Raw genomic sequence first — 20,907 nt, 5'->3', positions numbered from 1 at the left:
ATATCTATTTTCACTGCTGTTTTCATGCTTTCAGCAGCTGCACGATGCTTCTGTTGTCCAGTTGTCCAAAAGACCTTCACAATAAACACCACAGAAGCCATTTTAGCTACAGGCTTCATTAAGAAGTTCATCGCTTGCACACAATGGCTGCTGCCTGATTTCAGAGATACTGCAGTGCTGTATTACATTTGAAATGGAGAACAATTTTGTGGTAATCTGTGACTTTGAAAAGGAATAGGTTTTGTTTTAAAGGATGAGACTCAAGCTGCTCCAGAGCAGTTAAGGAACTACCAGTCCTGGACATTTTTAAGAACTGGTTAAACAGCCCTTCAGGTCTATGATTTATACCTTGTTTGAGCTGCTCTTTCAAGAATATGAAGAAAAAGTCTAAAGCAAGTTTCCTAACTAAATTTCCCGGACTAGAAACCACCAGAGAGCATTATAAACACGAACAACTCTATGACATAACTAGCCAGCCACAAGCAGTACCATTCTTCACATAAAAGTTTTCAAAAGCAATGAAAAACTCTGGGAATCTCAGGTCTGGGCATTCAGCATTTTCTAGGAACTGAACTCATTCAGGTCGGGCTGCAATAATCTGAATTTTCCAGTCCACCTGGGAGTTATCTCATCTCACCCATGCTGTTAGCGGCTTTATGGCATCATGCCACGGCAGAGGATAAACCAAGTCAACAAACCTGAGTTAACAAATTAACACGGATTTGTTGAAAGAGCTTGAAAGAGAAATCAGAAAAGGCTGGGAGGAATAAAAAGGAAAAACCTCCAAAACAAATCAACAGCCTCAAAGCTGAGTAAGTCACTTCTACCACACAACCAAATTACCTCCTAATAGCTCCACAAACCTTAGGAGGGGAGCGAAATCAGAGCCAAGCGCCCTGCCGCAGCAGCATGCTGTGCTGCTTAATGAATTCCTATTGTTCTTTACCTGCTTTGTTCCTGGGCCGCGGTGTCGGTGTGTTCCTGCTGACGAACACGGGCTGCTGTGTTAGACTTCAGGAAGGTGTGGATGCACCCACGGTGACTGCAAATAGTTCGTAAATCCTTCCAGAGAGGGGTAGCAGTAGGGGACGGCTGTCTGTCTTCCATCTGCCTTTGCGAGCTTCATCTACACTGGCAGGCGGGATAGGAACAGGGACAGGGCATTTCTTGAGTAGACTTCACAATTAGCAAAACTCCCCCTGGCATTATACCTGCCTGTACCAACAAGTGCTGCCCCAGGGCATGGCTTGAGAGTAGCTCAGGACAGGAACCTTTTCTTCCAAAACAGGAACAACTATCTAAATGTTTGCTGGGAACAGTATTAGGGCCATTTTAGCAGTTCAGAGCATAGACAGCCCTGTTTAATGGCACAGGCCCATGGCTGAACAGTGCTCAATATGCTGGTGCAAATATACTCATGGGCTGTTGCTTATGATCACCTACACCACAAAAATTATAAAGGAGACTCCATCTCTGCCACCGCCCCTGCAAAGAGCCCTTTGATGGTGCTATATGTCCAGCACAGCTTCTGTGAAATCAATTCTGGTTCCAAATCCAGCATTAACAGAACTGACGGGAGTGTGTTACCGGGCTATAAACAGCCTTTACATTGGGCAGTTGGCTCTACAGGAATGGGAGAGGCTTTCTCTGGTTGTCTAATGCAGAGCAGTGGTGGTTGTACAGTATTGAGTGTTGTGGTACCATGAGGTCCTGGCTGGTTTGAAACCATCAGGGACCTTAATGTAGTGGGAAGATCTTCCTCAGCCTTCATCCAGTCTCTGCTTTCCCCAGGGAGATTACTTCAGTGATATGGTCACAGTCTGAGAGATGCTGAGCTACAAAACTTCAGATCTGCCTCCTGCAGATCACTCGGCAGCAAACGGGCAGTAGCTTCTGCCCACCCTGAAAGTGGATCTGAGCTCTTGCCTGAAGCAGGACTTGCATATTCTGTATTTTATTCCATGCCCAGCATCTGAAAGCCACCAGCATCCCTATGAGCCTTCCCTTGCCAGTGCTGCTTCAAACCAAGTGCAACAGCGGCAGTGCAGGCGTAAGAGCCATCCCCAGAGGATATTGGTTCTTCCTTCGCTGTTGAGTGAAGGTAAAATATAATCTCTGCTGCTGTGTTGAGAGGAGCACAGGAAGGATTCTGCCTGTCTGGATACTCTAATTAATCAGATTTGGTTCAGTTCCCTCGTCTTGGCTCTGAGCTGTGCATTAGTTCACGATCAAGCGCTGCACCGAGGAAGGCTGATGTTTTCCCTTCTCTCCTGCCAGGCGGGGGAAAGCAACGCAAGAGGGTTTGGAAAGCCACTGCTGAGTGATCTTGCTCTTAATTGCGCTCTGCAGGCTGGAGGACACATCAGGTTGTTCTTGTTTGTTTTTCTGCTGAGTTCATTTAGAAACAGGGGCTCCCATCTTTGTACTGAAGAAACACCATTTGCTGCACTTGCTGTTGCAGCCGCTGAGAGTTGCAGGTACAGGGGAGGGAGGGAATACTAGAAAACCAAACCCAGACACGGGGTGGCTTTTATTCACACAGAGAGTAGCAAAGGCTCAACAGCAGCAAGTAAGAATGTGCCAGCCTGCAATGCACTCAGACAAAAGGATGTTCCTGGTTATGAACACCCAGGTCCTGTTCATCCTTGTGACTAAATCTGCCACCATGATCTTCCAACCAGCGTGTCCTGCCATGGGTCTCATACCTTGGGAGTAGGTCTGGCTCGGTTGCAGAACAGCATCCACATGCATTTTAACCTGGAGAAGAGCAGCAGGCAACACGCCGAGCCGTGGCGGTGCCTTCGTGGTTGCTCGGCTGGCTGCTCGGGCCTGCCCCGCACCCCAGAGCCTTTCTCGTCCCCGCAGGCCCCGTGCTGTCCCTTCTCTGCCTGTCCCCCAGCTGTGCCACCCAGCACCGATGTGGCTGTGATTACAGCGAGCTGTTGACTGCCAGTTTCCCAGCCGTTCGTTATAGAATACGTTATGTCAGCCCACTGCTCTCCACACTGCAAAAACATATATTATTCCTACAAGTTCCTTCCTGTGGCAGGATGCAAACCCCTCTCTCTCCCCCTCCCTCCTTCATCATGGAAGGAGTAGACACACCTTTCTCTGCTGTTTGAGGCTAACGGCTTCTTTTGTTTGGCCCCAGAGCCCCCTGGCCAGGGCCGTTAGGGGAAGCGAGCGCTGAGGCCTCCGCGAGAGACGGGTGGAGGCGGCGGGCTGGGGGTGCGCAGAAGCTTCTGGAGAGCCCCGTCAGAGCTCATCAGCCAATAAAAACCGGGACTCTCATCGAGGCCCCGCCCCTTGCCGCTGGTCTCCCGGAGCATGCGCGGGATGGAGCCACCGGGAACCGCCCCGGGACGGAGACGTCGCTGCCTTGGCGCTGCCTGTGGGTAAAGCTTCTCGGAGGGTTGCGAGTGTATTTACTTTCCTTGCACATTTGCACGCGTATTAATCCTCACAGGATTGCGAGTGTATTATAAATTAACCCTCGCAGAATCGCGAGTGTACGCTTTCCGTCCTCAATACGTGTATCCCTTTAAAATAACCCCGCACCGTGTTCAGGCGAGTGTGTGCGCCTCCCGGGCTCAGCTCCTCCCGGACTCAGGGGCGGCTCCGGCGATGTTTTGGTGAAGCCGTGTGCGTGCACTCTGTGGACCACCTGCTGTATTAGTTGCTGCCCCTTAATAATTTTCCTCAACCGATACCCAAACCTGTATTCAAGTCACTTTTGGAGTGCTAAAACCCTGTTTCTCACTGGTTTAATACAGGTTGTTTTGGACCCTGTTGTCCCTTAAACTAACCCCGGGGTGCCCCGTTACCCTTCCCCAGGAGGCTTCACACGAATATGCATTTCCCCTGCTCTCCCGTACTTGAATCAAGGACATCTCCATCCATCCCTTCCCAGACCTCTTGTTAACGCTTCTGATAACTCCATTGCTAATATGCATTTATGTTCTCGGCAGTGCAGAGCAACATGTATGTAGGAGTCGGGGTAATTTGCATCCTGCCTAATTCAGCCCTGTCCCCATAGGACCGTGCTCCTTATTCTGATGAGTGGCGTGGGGGACAGCTGGTGTGTGCCAAATGCGATCTTAAATGTTCTCCTGGGAACAGACTGTTTCACGCTAAGTGCAAAATAAAGCAGAAACAATGAAAATATTTGACAGTATTAAAGAAACCTGAAACCCAGCTTGGGACTTTGGGTTTAGCTCTGTCTTTGCTGCATGAGGTTTTGGGACTGTGGGCAAATCCTGTGGTGTCTCTGCCTCCTTCCGCCTGCAGTCTAGAGGCATCGCAGCCACCGGAGAGCAGCCCAGGAAGTCAGGATTTCCATCTGTTAACAGAAACAAGTATTAAGGAGGAACACAGAAATGTGGCTGCTCCTGAGAAGCTGAGCTGGATGGGCTCTGTCTGCAACTTGTTTTGAAGGAGTCTTCTGTAATTAAACAATTAACAGTTGGGCTTGATGATCTTAAAGACCTTTTCCAACCAAAATGATTCTGTGTGATGTCTGGATGAAATTCTCTATATTGTCGTAAGGCCGTGCAGGTTGGGTCACTACAGCTCTGCATTTGCTTGGTTGGATGAGGTGCAAGTGGACGCAAGTGTTGGTAATTCCCACCATGAAAAGCAAACCCTCCACTGCCTGCACCCAGCCGGGGAGCAGCCCCGCTGTAAATCACGGTGTGAGGCAGAGGCTGGGTGAACGGTTGTCTCAAAGGGGGCTGGAAGTGTTTGGCACCTCTGGAGGGCCAGGTGTTGGGCTGTTGTGAAAGATAAAGAGAAATGGATAGGATCCATTTGTGTTTCTGAGGGACCAATGCCTCCGGAGAGGGCAAGAATACAAATATCTCCTCTCTGTTTGCAAAAGGCTTTTGGACTATAACAGAGAGGCACCATGTGCCTGTCCATGGAGGTTGAACATCTGCACAGGCTGATGCAACTCCCTGTGCTACCAAAGACCCAGTTATAAAGCATGTTTCTGGCTGCATTATCATTATTTATACATTTGCTGAAGAAACAGAGATGATCTTGCCTGCAAATGGCTTAAAGAATGTGTTTTATTTTAGAGGAGTCAGGGACGTAAATAGAGCCCATTATGCTGAGATGCTGTAAGCAGGACTGAGATAAGGCTTGCATGGAGCTGATTTTTCTGGGGAGTTTGTGCAGAGATCAATTACGCTCCCGTTTTCTTAAAAAAACACAATAAATTGTGGCCTGGGGTGTGATTTGGCTCCGTTCCTGAAGCTTTGTATCCAAGCACACAAGAGGCTCCTCAGTATGTAACAGCTTGAAATCTAAGTGTGCGGGTCTGCTCTCCTTAGCTGGAGGGCTGTGTCTAGGGTTGTGTGCAAGGACATCTGGGGTTTATGGGACTGTGACAATTTGCGGTGTGGTAGATACAGAGGGGACTCACTCGTGCTGGGTGCTGTACAAACACAGCAAAACCAGCATCTCTGCCTCAGGACTCGCTGTTTCCTGCCTAACCCATTGCACAGATTTCCCCGTTCCCAGCCTCAGCTGGAGGCATCAGGTTTGCATGGGAGCAGAGAGCAATTTCTTCTTGGGCCACACAGAACTACCCCATCGCCAAGTCCATCCCAGCTCCCAAAGTATCCACATACGAGTAACGTCACCCGTCCCACGTAACCTCTCCCCATTCTTCACCGCTATACTTAGAGAAATTTAAGATGCAGCTTTGACGTTTTTCAATGAACTCTTTAATTTCTAGGAGTTTTCATCATGCCAAGATCGCCGTGATGGTTAGCGCTGAGCTGAAATGCTGCAGAGCACAGCAACTGATACAGTGTGCAAATAGAAATGAATGCGTTGAGAAGGCAGAGCTTGGGGAAAGTTAACAATTTCATTAAATTACCTTTAAAAGCTATGCTATTTGTCAGGTGCCAGGAGCACGCTAACAGTAGTGGTGACGTGAACGGTACTGATGGCCTGATGCTGCAGTGGGAGCAGCATTATTTTTAGCCTGATTAAGTCCTACTTTAGATTTTTAACCTAGTTACCAGATGTAGATAAAAACAAAACGAACGCGATCTGTTCCCTGCAGCGCAATGTCCTCGGGCTCTGGCGCGGGCGGCTTTCAAGAGCAAATGAAATGTAATGAACGGTGTACGAGAGGACGTAAGAAGATTGGATTTGTTTTAATGGTTTTCTATAAATACTCTGTCTGGCTGCTAAATGCAAGTGATTATTCTTGTGCTGGCCCCCAAAAGCCTCAAACGGCCCCTTCTACCTAAGGCAAGAGGTGATGTTGAGGGATCAGGAGGTGCCATGGGAGCACCGGCGTGTGTTTCTGCGCTGGTTGGGGCTTTGGGTTCGGGTGACTAATTGCATGGCGGTTTGCAGCATGCATAACTTCAGGGACTCGCCTCCCCGAGGATTTCTGGGCTTTTCTCATTCAGGCTCGTGCTTCTCTCTCCTGACTGAAGGCTGTGCTGATGGCTCCCGCTGGAGCAGGTCCGAGGGTGGTGATCGCACCCCGGCTTCCCGAAACCTCATCTGGGAGCGCTTCCCTTGCTCCTCCCGAGGGGATCAGTGCTGGCTGCCCTAACGGGGTCTGAACACCGCAGCAGATGTGATCCGGCTGCCCTAACGCCAAGTAAAGAGCAAAACGCTCCTTGGAGCCAGAGAGAGAAAAGACTGTATCCATCACCCTGCTGCTCCTCATGCTGCCAGACAGGGGCTGTCACGGCCGATGAACGTTTCCTCCCAGCACAGCGCCCTGGCGGGACTGGGGGTGAGTTTTGCTGCATCCGTTGCAGAGGTTTGTGCTGAGCGGTGCTCGCCCTGCGCCTGCACCTGAGACAGGACAGGGCCCTGCTGTTTGTCCAAAGGGTGATGGGTACGATTCATGTGAAAGTACAGAGCAGGGACATGTCCACATGTCCCCATGTCCCCGTCCCTCTGGGGGAAAGCTGGAAGATGCACAGTGCAGAGCAGATCACCCCCATTAGACCCAATTAAAACTGATAGCTGAATAACAAACATTTACTTGTCTGCAGAGCAGATGAATCTCTGCTTGGCTCTAATCCTGTCCAGGATACACTGCGGAACCTTGTATCTTGTCTTGTCTCTTCCTGCCTCAGTCTCCTCATCTGTTAAAGGGTTTAACAGCACTTACAGGAATATGCAATGAGGAGAAAAATAATTTAATGTCCCATAGTAGGAGCTGACCAACATGTAGGAGTTGACTTTTACGGGAGTCTGAAGTAATCCTCCTGCACCGAAAATCTGTGACTGCTTCCACTTTTCTTATGAAAAACCGGAGCTGACCACAAAAGAACCCTCAGCTGCTGAGGTGTGACTGCGTTTCATGTGGGTTCGGGACCTTTCCCTCTGTTTTGTTCCCCTTTCCGTTGGCAGAAAGAAGGGAGGTAGGAGCGAGGATGGGTATGTGCGGGTGGGAATGGTTCCTTTTCACACATGCTCTCAGATATGGTAATTAAAAGAACATGCATTCCCAAAGCTTCTCTTTGAAAAAAAAATGGTTTTCATTAAAAACAACCTCAGCTTTGATTGAAAACTTCCCTGTAGTTCACATCATCACTCTTGCTTGTCTGTTGTGTTCGGTTTTGGGTAACAGCATCACTTCTGCTTCTTTTTTCACGGACCCGCTTCTTCCCCGTTAGAGATGACCAGATGGCATCAAAGCGTCCGCCCGCGCCGGCTGCGCTGTGCCGGGCTGGTGGCACCAGCCGCTTCCGAACGGGACGTGACGCGCAGCGTCGCATCCGCTGCGCCGGGCAGATGGGGAACGTTGTCCCCCATCCTCCTCATTAAGCTTCAGCCCTGTTGCTACAGGCTCGTTCTCCCAGAAGGAAGATGGTGATGTGGTTTGAATTAGTGATTGTGCCGTGGGAGAAGCTCCTAATGAAGTAATGAGAAGATAAAGATGCAGGCCAGGCAGGCCCTACCTTGACCTAGTGACACACATGCAGAACCACTTGTTGCACTGTACTTATTAGCAGATAATTAGCTCTGATGAGGGAAACACCTTTGTTTCTAGTCATTGCAGAAAAACCCGGGAGCTGGGTTCCAGAAAGCCCTGCAGCACAAGGTTCCACGTCCATAATGTTGCTTCTGGACTGTATTTTTCTTCTTGACGTTTTTCTTCTCACTCATTGAGTATTAAGTGACCTATCAAATTCACTTTGAAATTAATAACACGATCATGACTCTAATGCTTTCCTCTTCGCCTGCATCGGGCTTTGCACTGACAGGATCCGTGCTGATGTTTCCCCTTCTTTCTTTCTTCTTAAATGCAAAAGCCCAAAAAGAAAAAAGGGGGGGGTTGGGAGGGTAGAAAAGCAAGATGTTTAAAATTTAAACTCCATGAAAGTAATTGTGTTGAGGACTGAGATCTCCCTGCACGCCACCAGGCACCGTGGAAATGCTCCTGACATCCAAGCTCCAGCGGCAGCGGGAGCATTCGCTGCAGAGCCAGGCTGTGATTTTCACTCCCCTTGAATGCTGATGGCACGTCATTCTTCTGGATCCAGAATAACTGAAAAGCTTAAAGTATCCGTGAGAGGCTACAGGTGGATTTAGGTGGACAACGGGGCAGAAGTGAAGTGGTGCTGGCCAGCTCTGCAGTCGCCCTGCTGCTCTAAAGTAGTGACTTTTCTATCACAGGAACATTAGAAAATGAGTTGGGCAGCCTGACGCGGGTAGCAGCACACAGCAGCTGCCCATGGACGGAGGAAGGACATCGCAACTGCCCTTTCTGTGGCTCTCTTTCGCTTTTTCCTTCCTCCAGCTCATAGGGGTTTTGAAAGACAGTGATTTCCTGATGTCCTGCACAGCTGGGAGTTGCAGTCTGGACAATTTGGATTTTCTCAGCATCAGGGGTTTCCCTCTGTGCCTCAGTTTCCCATTTTGCCTGTGCTGGTATTTGCCCAATGCTCAGTGAGTCATGGAGGACAAATGTCCCATTCCCCAGCAGTGACCAGAGGTGCAGTGAACCTCATACAGGCACGGAGTTAAAACCGGGCTCCTATTGCCCTACTGAGAAGACCAAGCTCAATCCAATGAACATTTCTAAAAAAGTGCACTGTGTTTGCTTTCCTCTCCTTCCCAACCACACTTGCAGTACTGAAGTGTGCAGTGCAAGGAAACTAAAGAACCCCAGTAAAAATATTCCCAAACTTTTTGAAAATGTTTCGCTCATGCATGTGTGATGTTTGCAATGTGGGGATAAAGGTGTCGTTGGCTCTTGTGGGGCCACATCTTTGTGGTTGTTTGGTAGTGATCGTCCTACCGGAGGGTGCCGAGAGGTGTCCGGTGATGGTGCCTCCGCACACTCCAGTGCAGCGCAGCGAGATCGGAGCCCTCATGTTCTCCCTCTGCGTTACCCACCCCCCGAGTCCAGCTCCTGCCTCTGCTGGGAACCCACGGCTGTTCCGTGCGTCCCTGGAAAGGCCAAACTGGTGAGCGTGTGAGTCGGCAGAGACAGCCGAGCGGAGCAACTGTTGCTGCTTTCGTGGGTGTGGGAGGAAAGACATCAGAGGAAATTGGGTTGGTAGAGGTAGGATGGCATGAAAATGCGTGGAAAACCTCCGCGAAGAAGGGACCCTTAGGCTCTATAGTGCTTTTCCTAAAATCTGTTATTTTCTCAGGGCGGAGAGATGTCTGCGGCCTGGCTTGCTCCTGCTGCAGGGCTGGTGGAGAGAGGCAAACTTGCCTGCGAGACACTGCTGTGATTAAAATGTTGGGCAGATCCTCGAAGGATGAAGCAGCAATTTCTGGCTCACAGCTGCAGGAAAGGAACAACAAGCAGGAGAAAAAAAACCCAACACACTCAAGATCTGGAAAGTCTGCTGGTAAATACTAATTGTTCCTCCTCCTTTTATTTCTCTGCTCTTGAACTTCAGTCTTGGTCTTTTGTTAGTAAACTATGTGAGTAGCAGCCCAGAGCAGCAATGTGAGCAGCACAAGGGATTCAGGGGCCTCCCGAGCTCCATCCCTGGGCTCGACACAGTTCGGCTGGTGACCTCTGCAGAGACATTTCACCTCTCTGCCCCAGCCTTGCCGAGCCCCGTGATGGATTTCAGCTCCTGGGAAAGCTGCAGGGATGACACGATGGTTGCGAGGAGCCTCTAGGATGCCAAAGCAAGTTGATTCTTCACTGGAGTGTGTGGGGGGGGAAATCATAACCCTGATCTGACCTCCTTTCCCAGCCCTTTTACAGAGTCGCCTCTGAGTTCATGCCCCTGTGCAGCCTCCCACATCCTCTATCATTTAAAAGGAGCATTTTGAGTGCACACTTGCCCTGGATGCTGAGCGGCGTTTCACCCTGTAACCTTTAAGCAAAGGCTCTGTCCTTCCACACAACCCGGCTTGTTTGCTTGTAAAACCAGGGGGAAAAGATTTGTGAATGTGGGGCTGGATTTCCAGCCCCTTGGGTGATGTGGGGAAGCTTCTCCCTATGGAGCCAGCACTTCCCTGTTCATCAATATCCTTGCAAAGATAAGGATCTGTTAATGACAGCAAAAAGCCACAGATAAAGCCTGAGAGAGAGCAGTGAGTGAATGTTTTAACTCTTCTTTGCAGCAGAAAACTTTCTGGAGGCCATTCAGACTTAATTGCTGGGAATTAGGGTGACTACACTTCAGACCCAAAAAACTGGGATCTCTTATAGGGTGGAAATTCCATGGCTAAATGCTACTTTCTGTTAGTAACAGTGGTGTGGAGTGAAAAGAGAGAAGAATATGGCGCTTCTGCTCCCCTTTCCAGAGATCTGGTCCCCCTCGAGTGGCATTTGTGCCTTGTTTTAATGAGCCCACATTCCACCAAAGTCAAATGAGTTCTTGAACCATTGACCTTAATGGGATTTTGTGTTGTCAGAATAGTAGGCAAAGATTATTGCTTATATTATATTGTGCACACAGACAATATGAATAAAATGAGGGCTGATCCAGCCTGCAGGATTACAGCGTTGTTCTGCAAGTGCTGGTAATCAGAGCGTGGAACAAGCCGTAAAAAGCAGCACAGTGGTTACAGATGAAGCAGCAATAGGTAATTTTATGACCACTAATAACCTTTGATGCTGTGCAAACTAAGGCTGTGATAAGGGTAACCAACCCTCACGCTTCAGGACATCAGAACACTTGCAGGGGAAGAGGAATTCATTGTGTTTTGCCCACTGAACAACCAGCTAAGCGCTTTATGGGTGCTTCTGCCCTTTCTCTGAAGCTTCAAGCCTTATCTGCACTTTGGAGTGTAATGGAACCCAATAGAAAATGTTTTGGGCAGACATGGGATTTTACTACCTGATACAGTGATTTTCATTATCTTAAATCCCATAAAAATAAATGGGATGTCTGCTCCATTAAGCTCATTGGGTTTTTGGCCCCAAAGAGTAATAGGGTTTGATGTATCTGAAAAGGAAAGGGCAAAGTTCTCAGCCTAGGTGCATGCTGTAAAAATGATATGGATGTGAACCAGATTGGGAGTCTCTGCCTTTGTTTCTAGTACAGCAGTATCGCTATGAATTTACTCACCAAAATACAAGGGAAATGGAGGTCCTGAAGGACTGATTCAGTTTCATGAAGTATTTTCTTTGCTAAAGATACAGGCAGAATGACAGAATGAGCCCTGAGCATCACCTGAAAGAAGCTGTGCAAACAGGTTACCGTATGTTGTTAGCCATCAGTGGGTACGCCCTTCCTCTGGAATAAAGCATCCAAATTACCCACAGGAAATTTAAATGGATTAAGCTCATTCAGAACAGGGATCTTAATTTTAGATGTGTTTTGCTGTAAAATTCCCTCCCATATTAATCCAGTTTAACTTGAGCACTAAACGTGAAATGCAGACTTTATGCTGGTAGCAGCACGAGGCTCTTACTGAGGTATTGCTCTGATAAAGGGAGCAAAAGTCCACGTGGAAGGAAAAATGACTTTATGTATGTCCTGGGTCACACTCTTCAAGGCATTTTCATGTTGTCCTTGCATATGATAACTTGCTGCAGCAAATGAAGTCTAATGACATTTCTAGGAGAACAATAGTTTTAATGGAGTAGCTTTGCCTTTCTTTCATGAGCAGTGTAATTATAAGGTGGCATTGTGCTAAATGTTTTTGGGTACTGAAATATTTAATTGATGAGTGTAATATAGGACATGCCACCAAAATTATTTCTAATTAGGATGAAGTGTAAGAAGTAAATCTGATTATAATGAAGGCCTCCAGCAGTTGTTGCCTTCGGCTGGGTGCAGAGCTGCTCTGCTGGGTCCCTGCAGGGCTCCCAGACAACGTGGCTGATGTCAGATCCTTCCCTTGCTGAGCATAATGGGTGGCCACCCACACCGGGCAAACGTGCCCTTTGCTACAAGAGGAAAGAGCAGAGATCTCTAGCAACAGGCTTTGGGGAAAAAAGAGAGAAAAGGAAGAAGATCTGTGGGAGAAAGGAGTCATTTGAGCTCAGTAAATGGTGGTTTAATTAAATGTATCTCCCGAGGGCCAGGCAGTAGGGGCTGAGCAGTCGGCGGCGCTGGCTGCGCTGCTGCGAGATGAGCGGTGCAGGCACCGCGCTGCTTACGAGCTGCAATTCTGTGGTTCCTGCAGCAGCGCAAGATCCGAACGAGCGTCACCAAGATCCAAACGAGCGTCACCGGTGAGAACCGCAGGGTCTGCTCATCAGTGCCCTCAGGACGCTGCTCCAGGGCTTGGCGAGAGGCCCCATGGGGAGCAGGGAACAAGGGACAGTGGGAATGTCACCTGGCGTGAACGCTACCTTTGGGAAAAGAGGAGATGGAGGAGGTCCATCCAAAAGTTTTGGATGTTCTTCAATGCTTAAATGCCTCAGTCCTGGCATTTCAGTCTATTTTAGATGCGAAGTGTTGCAGATTGGCTGTCAAAGAAGTGGAAAACGGTGTAAAAACTTGGGGAGATACCTTAAAAATGCAGGAAGCAGTTGTTGGCTGCTCACTCCCCGCTGCAAGTGCAAAGATACCGGCCCTGCTGTGTGCATCTCTATAAATCCACCTGCAGAAGGCAGAGGGAGGGGAAGGGGCTGAGACCCCCTGCTCCGTGCACCCCCGTTCAGCTGCCTCTGCGGGGTCTGCAGCGTCCTGCGAACCTCGGGGCAGCAGCTCTGTACGGGGGGGTAGGATGCAAAGCAACATTGATTTTCCTGCTGGAGAAATGTCTTATGTCAGGTTCTGCTGATGGTCTGATCAGCAGCTGGTAGTCCTGGAGATGGGCAAACTTCAGAGTCACCAGTGGAGACCAGGAGCAGCCCCTCACTGGGCACATGGGGGTGTGCCCTTAGAAATATGATGCTCCCTTTTTTAGAGAACACACTGTCACCTTTGACTTTTGGGGGGTCTCAGCCTGTGTTCCAAGAGGAATGATGTTCATAAGCTGAATTTATGGAGCTAAAACCACCTTCCTTTGAATCGAAGGCAAGAGCCAGCTTTGTGCTCCCCAGACACACATGCACCCCCACTCTTTTTCTCCCCCGCTCTTTTTGCCTGCTTTCCAAGTAAACTGCCTTTATAGCAAGATTCATCCTGTTTAAATATTAAATAGCAAAGCCATATAAATTAATGGTGCTGTTTTAAAACCCTCCGTTAAAGCCAGGCCTATCAGCAATGACAAATTGTCTCATTATGGGACATTAATTTCTTGTAATTTATTTTAGTGAGTGAAGGTAAATTTATGGTTCCCTTTTCCCTGGGGCAGTTGAGACCCAGCTCCCAGGTCACAGAGAGGTCACCGAGCCCCAGAAGAGCTGAACTGAACCTCTTGCCAGGCAGGGAAGGAAGGAAGGGAGGAGGGAATTAATCAGTGCAACCTCCAGCCAGTGCAAGAGCAGCAGCGAGCCCTGCGGTCCCCAGCTCTGCGGTCCCCAGCTCCACAGTCCCCAGCTGTCCCCACGGCGGCTTCATCTCAACTCTCAGCAGCCCTTGCGTCTTCCCCCAGCATTAAATTACGATGCACACACCGGTGTAAGACAACTGCAAGACCTGAGCCCTGGTGGCGGCGTGTTCTTGGAGCATCCACCTGCACAGCGTCATCCTGAACTCTGCATGTTAAAAACAAGGGGTTTGGGGGCTTTCTCAACCCATCTTGCTCAAACATGCACAGCAACGTGGGGCAGGACAGAGGGACCCAGGTTACCTGTGGTCCTGACTGTTGTTCCCACACCTGCACCTGACAATCTGAAGTTTCTTTTGGACTCATCAGAGGAAGGGTGGGGATTTTTCTCTCCCTTTGCTGACGGTGCAGTTTTCACAGCTAACGCAGCACATTTTTGGCTGTATATATATATATATATGTGAAGTAAATAAATTATGCATGAAGGGATTATTTTTTTTTCCTTAAATCCATTATAAACGCAGTTATTACATTTGAATCCTTGATGAGCTATGTACTGCACAAAACTAATTTAATGACTTCTTGATTCCCAAATCGGCGTGCAGAGCCTGCTCAGACCCAGGCTGGGCTTAACCCACTGAGAAAGCAATAGAATCGCAGCTGATGTTTCTGAGGCACCTCCTGTTCCACAGGGCTAACGGAGTGGTTTATAATCCCACACTGATGTTTTCACACCTGGATGCATAGATCCTGGCCCAGAGATCCCAAATGAGTGTGGTTCGTCATGAGCTGCTCAGCAAATGACAATTTTTTTTTTGGCTGGGAAAAGGAAGTTTTACTTACAGGTTGGAAATGAGGTTGCAGCGGCCCCGGCGAGGGCTGTAAGTGGGTTACTGTGATTGCGGGTCGGTCTGGCCCTTCCTCCTCCACGCGTCGGAAAGTGGGTCTTCCCATCCCAAAGGAGAGCTGGAGGAAGCAGGGCAGAGAGGCTGCCGTTCGGCAGGGAGGTGTGTTAGTGATGTTAGACCTTTGCAAAAGGAAAACAGAAGGAGAAATTAGATGTTATACCGGGGGAAAATATTTGCTTGGTGAAAACCTGCACAGGGCAGGGAGCACTGGGGCAAACGGGGCTTCTGCTTTTAAACAGAGAATTGGGGACAGCAAGAACTGCTCCCCTCTCCAGCTCATCATCTGCAAAGACTTTCCCCTCCTCAAATAACGCTTCATTGGCCTGAAAGATGCTGAGATATTTCCAGCACTGCTCTGATATTTGCACCCTGCTCCAGGGAAGGACGTTCCTGCTATGGAGGGGAATGCAGCAGGGGCTGGAGGGACATGTTCCATGCCCGAGCAGCCATGCCTGGAAATGATTGCATGGCATACAGGCCTGAAATCATTTTCCCTTGCAGTAAACTGTGAGCATCAAGTCCTGATCTGCCTTTTAAAAAAACAGAAAGAGCACCGAAACGCCAGCAGCGTGCACGCACTCACTGGAGGGAAAACACTTTTCACATCAGTGCATGGCTACCTGCTTCCACAAGATGTAATTTCCCCCGCAGTCGCCTTCTGCTCCATTAGCGCTTGCTGAAGACACAGACCATTGCTGCTCCTCAAAGCACAGCCTGGGCTTTCTGTTCCCATAGCCAGCTGCCCAAATGAAAGCAAAAGCTCCACTGCGGGGTACATGACAAGGCTTGGGCTCTGCTCTGGAACACGGACACGTGCCTGTCAAGTCACTGGGTGTTTGCTGAGGGATGGTAATTTGCCTGTTGTCTGCTGGGTATAGGACCTGTAGCTTTGCTTAATCCTTCTTTGGTGAAGTGAAAAGTTATATTACCTTGCACTTACCTGTGTGCTGTGTGTGCACAACACAGCCAGCCTGGGGTGAATTCTGCAGACGTGAGAGCTCAAAGGAAGCCCCAGATACAGGTCTGCAGCAGCTTTTATTACACAGCTTCTTCCAAAAAACGAGCAAGTAAACGAATGTCGAAACATGGCTGTTGTCTGAGGCTCAGAGGGTGGTGTAAGGGTCATGCAAGGGTAAGGGGTGACGGGTTTGCTCCATCGTACTGGAATGATCCAGGGCTGTCACAACCCACCCCTGGCACTGTCCCATGCCCTGAGAACCTCATCTCCATGTCCAGCCCTCCAGGGATGGTGACTCCAGCACTGCCCTGGGCAGCCTGTTCAATGCCCCACAGCCCTTTGGGGGAGAAATTGTTCCTAAATCCAACCTCAACCTCCCTGGCACAACTTGAGGCCGTTTCCGCTCCTCTCTCATGGAGATACCTACTCAGCTTCTAGTTCTGGGAAGCAAGGTGCTTCCTTACCTTGCAATGTTCCCAAACCCTGGGTTCCTGTCACCTGTCACATGCTGCAGATCAGAGCTGGAGACTTTACCCGGCCAGAAGAAACAACTTTAGGTCTGTCAGGAGCACTTTGGAGAGGGCGCCAGCCTGCAGGTTCATCCCTGTCTGTGTCAGCGTGAAGGCGCTGGAGGGGAATGAACATCCCCTTCCAGGGACAACTCTGAAGCAGCTGGGCTCCCGTGATGAGCTTCTGTCTGCTCCAGGGTGGTTTTGTGTTTAACAGCAACACAGCTTCTGCATGGCACGAGAGCTTCTCAGGAGGGCAAGACCTTCACTGCCCCCACCCCCCTGCAGAGCGTCCCTGCCAGCAGCACCAGCGCCCTGACGCAGCGCCGTGACGAATTGTGCCAGCGCCCAGCGCCCAGCGCCCGTCCGGGCTGCCTGACGGGGGGAGCGGGACAGTGAGCAATGGCAGCACCTTCGGAGTCCACCAGAAGTTCAGTCGAGTCTAAATTAAATCAAGCCTAAATTCCTGAGGAGAATCAAACCTGGGTTACCTAAATGTTGGAGGAGCTCCACAAATACAGAGTGAATAAAGAGGAAATAATACTTCTCAAGCCTCCAGCTTTGTTACGCACCTTATAAATGATTTATTTTTAATTATGAAAAGAGCTACAAGCAGCATAAATGCAAACAGCTTACATTTTATGTTGCTTACAACCAAATTGTAATTTTTTCTTTATTTATTTTGCCGTGATCTTCTAATCAGTTCCTTTCCCACATGGAAAGGAGACAGTTTCAGTGCAAGGTGATGATTTTGGGGTTAAAGGAAAGGTTTTGAAAGATCAGAGTGAAGTCTCCAGCACAGGCTGCCTGGCTCTGAGGACGCCAAATCTGCTGAAATATATATATAAAAAATATATGTATACATAAAAGATTGGCATTGCAACAGAGAGGTTTGTGGTGGAGAAGCAGTGCCTGGGGTTGCTGGTGGTCTGCAGAACAGCAGCTCGGGGCTGAGTGGCACAGCCTCTGCTCCGGGGCAGCGCGGAGCAGCTGGGAGACGTCGGAGCAGCAGCAAACGTCACCTCTGTGTCCTAGAGAAACCGAGATGGATCTAAACACGGAGCAAGCTCCTGGGAGCAAAGGAAAGCTTGAAAACCTTCAGTGGGATCGCTGAAGCCAACCCGGCACTGCTTTTATACAGCGCTCCGCATGTAAATCAGGACACTTGTGCTTCACGCTCTTTTCCATCTTTCTAGGAGAGATTTCGGAAGCCCTGACCCTTCAGGGACAAGCGTTCCTCCTGGCCGCAGCCACCTGCACGGCTGCCCGCAGTTACACACCACATTAGCGGTGTTAGTGAGGTTACGTTCTGCCAGCTACACAAATGAGCCGCTCTCCTTCCAGCAGCCACAGCCGCAAAGGACCCTTCGGAGGGGGGGGCTTGGCAATTAAACCGAAACACAAGAGCTCCCAGGTCCTGATAAGAGTCAAACGGCAGCGAGCAGCGCAAACGGGCAGCAACGGCGCTTGGACAGGGTTGGACAGGCGGAGATGAGGTTCTTGGGACGTGGGGCAGTGCCAGGGTGGGTTATGGTTGGACTCGGTGATCTTGAGGGGCTTTTCCAACCAAAATGATTCCATGATTCTAAGTCGGTATCTCCATGAGAGGCAGCAGTGCTCAGCGGGGCATGAGAACCCACCATGTTATTTAAAATCTGTCTGTGACACATGCTTCATGGCCCAGAAATAACCAGGAGAGCCTCAGACTGCTGCATTTTGGTCCCCTCTCTGCTACTTGTCAGACAGATCGTATTTAGTAAGTCGTGGTGTTCCCATGCCTCAGTTTCCCCAGCTCAGTAGGGATAGTGTTAGTGCCTTACCGTGGCCAGTCCTCCTGAGCTAGGGGTGGAAGAGGCAGTTCCAGAGCTCTTTGCCCGCTGACTCCAACTCACACCTTTCCAGGGCACTTCTGACCAGGCAGACAGCAAAATGTGACTCAGGTCTTGCTCAGCGTGCTGGGCTGTGGACATCACAGTACAGCCTTTTACATTCCTTCCAGCCCAAAATGGCAAAGAGGGGGCAGATTAAAACAAACACCTTTAATCTAACATCCCCCTCAAGCCGGATGAGTGTGTCTGTACGTACACAGCCCACATCAACACATTTTGGGTTAATTTCCCGTTCCCTAATGACTGACAAATGCTGTACAAAGCACTGGAGAATCAATAGAGCTTGACCCGGGGACTTTGTATCCTCAGGGGTCAGCTCGTCTGTGACAGCTCTGAGACCCCGAGAGCGTGGAAACCCGGGGATGTGCCAGATGTTGCAGGCACTCGGGGTATTCCAAGACCTTGTATAAATTTAACCCGTGTCATGTGTATCCGTCCAGGGCTCAGGGGAATCCCAGGGCTAAAATTGCTGACAGGGATAATTAGTGTTAATCCCAGTTAAACTGGCAAGTCCAGAGGCGACTCAGTGACCTGCTGGGACCAATATCATTGTGTTTTCATCTGAACTGGTGGGACGAGGCTGAACGGGGGGGAGCTCTCGGGAGCTTTATACGCATCGAGATTTTGGCGTAGTGATTGGGACTATTTCAACGTAAGACTGTGGGTTGATTTGTCAAACGAGAAGGTAAGTTGGCATCACAGACACGTATCATGCCCAGGAAATTGCAGGGGAAATGTAGACGTGGCACACAACGTCCTTCTGGTTCTCATCTCCTCCTGCAGGCAACAGTGGAATCTGGGAAGTTTCCCAGATGGAAACCTTCTTGCACTAAAGTGATGGGGAGCTTTTGAGAGAAATACGCAGAGTTTCAGCATTGTTTGTGAATTTAGCTGAGGGTTTTGATGCTAATCATGAGGATGGTTCAGAGGAGCAGGCTCAGGTCTCCAGAGTTTCTCCTGATGCCCTTGGAAATCTGGTCCACACAGTGCGTTTCTAGCAGGATTAATTGCTTGCCTCAGAAATATCAGAGCTGTTTCTCCTGTGATATTTTGCCTCTTTGCTTCTCGATTTTTCAGAAAGCAGTTTCCAGATCCTTGCCACGAAGCAGCTGCCTCCACGGTTGAATTCTGAAGACAAGGACTTGACTTGGTGCAGTTTATCCATCCGCCTCACTTGCGCCTCTCAGAATCCCTGCTCCTTAGCAGAGGGAACACAGACGTGATGGATGCCAAGCGCAGCTGTGTTTGTTTCATTTTGGGTTAGTCCTAAGGCCAGCGCAGATCTCTCGTTTCCTGCCAGACGATTTGCCTGTGCACGCTGCGCGGTTGTAGAAGGGCCGTGCAACACCTCTGTAATTGCCATAGCAACATGGAGCAAAACAGGTTGGTTCGGGTCTGCAGGAACAGGGATGAAAAACAGAGAAATGCAGGTGAAAGCGATTCTGCCCGAGCGATGCCCCTGCAGCGAAACAAGAGCCGCTTGCATCCACTCAGCTGCAGTGAACAGTTTTCTTCTGATTTTCCTCACCTCTCATGCAAAGAAAATGGAAACGCGATGCAAACGCGAATGTCGGGGATGCTCGTCCTGGGCGTCACCCGCTCTCATCTCCTTGGCCCTGACTCAGGCAAGTGGCTCTGCGTGTCTGAAGTCCCATTTCTTGCCTTTCCTACCTCAGACATTTTGTCCTCTAAACATCCCCTGCCATACAGATAATTAAAGCTGTACAGGTATTTAAGGCTGAACCTTCAGCTCAGGTAAATCAAACCATCTAGAAATCACCTTTTGACAATTCAGATTTTACCCACACACCCACTTTTAAGTGAGCTGCTGCTTCTGGAGCTGCTCGACTTCCGAGGGTATTTTCTGGGTGAGCCAAACACGTTTTTCAACATTTTTCATTGAAATTGTTTGAATTTCTCAAAAGCAAAATAAAAAATAGCAGGAAGTCGAGCACCATTCCTACTTAGAAGAAGTTCTTCCGTTGAGGGGAATATAAAGCAGTTTGGAGATGATATAAAGATTATTCATTTCCAGTTGTTCTGGTTGCTCTCCACAGTAAGGGTTCACTGGTTGGTGCGCGTTCCTCGTGCTGTTCGAGCTCTCTGTGCGAGCCGGGTGCCACGTGTTTGCTTGGTGTTGGTTTGTGCAGAAAGCATTTGAACTGGAAAGTGCTTCTTGGAAGCTGAAGATTTTGGGGTTTTTTACATTGAAGGGGGAAAAAAGACCCTGAATTGTGTTGATGGATGTAATAGAGGAAGAGGAATATCAAATACAGAGCTGAATAAGCCGCAGTCTATCTCTGGAATTTTGAGGGAATTTAACTAGGATATTGGCGTTATGGGCTTTGTGAAATTCATAGCCACAAAAAGACAATTTCATTTGTCGGCTATGAAAATGTTCAGAACCACTTCCAGTTAAGTTCTCTGCTGTTTCTGCCAAAACACTTCATTTCGGGAGTGTGACGGATCTGTAGAGGCTCTGTTAGAGACTCCTCAAAAGCACAGAACACCCTTCAAACCCCGGGCGCGCAGCGCCCGGCTCCGCGGCCTCCTGAGCGCGCACCGTGGAGAACCAGGATGCTCGCGCTGCTTGAGTCTCCGGCCGTAATTACACCTTGAGCTCCGGCACAGCTTTACCACAGCTGCCCTGTCCGGGTTTAAGGATTTCAGGGGATGCAGATACCGCTGTATCTCCTGGTAATTGCTTCTGATGCTGAATTACCTTCCCCGCTGAGCCCTTGCTCTGCTGGAAGGGTTTGTCTCGGCTGTTTGTGGGGTGCAGGTTGTTGTGTGGTTAAGGACGG

General features: G+C 49.3%; 1 long non-coding RNA gene across 2 annotated transcripts; it reads left to right on the top strand.

Annotated features, from left to right (window-relative positions):
* The first annotated feature begins 3,265 nt into the window (after positions 1–3,265).
* Positions 3,266–20,453, top strand: LOC136112331 (uncharacterized). Of its 2 annotated transcripts, none has more exons than XR_011735811.1 (3): positions 3,266–3,391; positions 9,639–9,842; positions 19,181–20,453. It is a non-coding gene; the product is annotated as an uncharacterized lncRNA (long non-coding RNA). The 2 variants fall into 2 exon arrangements; XR_010652833.2 differs by lacking the exon at positions 19,181–20,453 and adding an exon at positions 12,586–14,270.
* Positions 20,454–20,907: the final 454 nt, after the last annotated feature.

Source organism: Patagioenas fasciata, chromosome 25 (genome assembly GCF_037038585.1).
Source record: "Patagioenas fasciata isolate bPatFas1 chromosome 25, bPatFas1.hap1, whole genome shotgun sequence".
Classification (NCBI taxonomy): domain Eukaryota; kingdom Metazoa; phylum Chordata; class Aves; order Columbiformes; family Columbidae; genus Patagioenas; species Patagioenas fasciata.
This window is presented reverse-complemented; position numbering and strand designations above follow the sequence as displayed.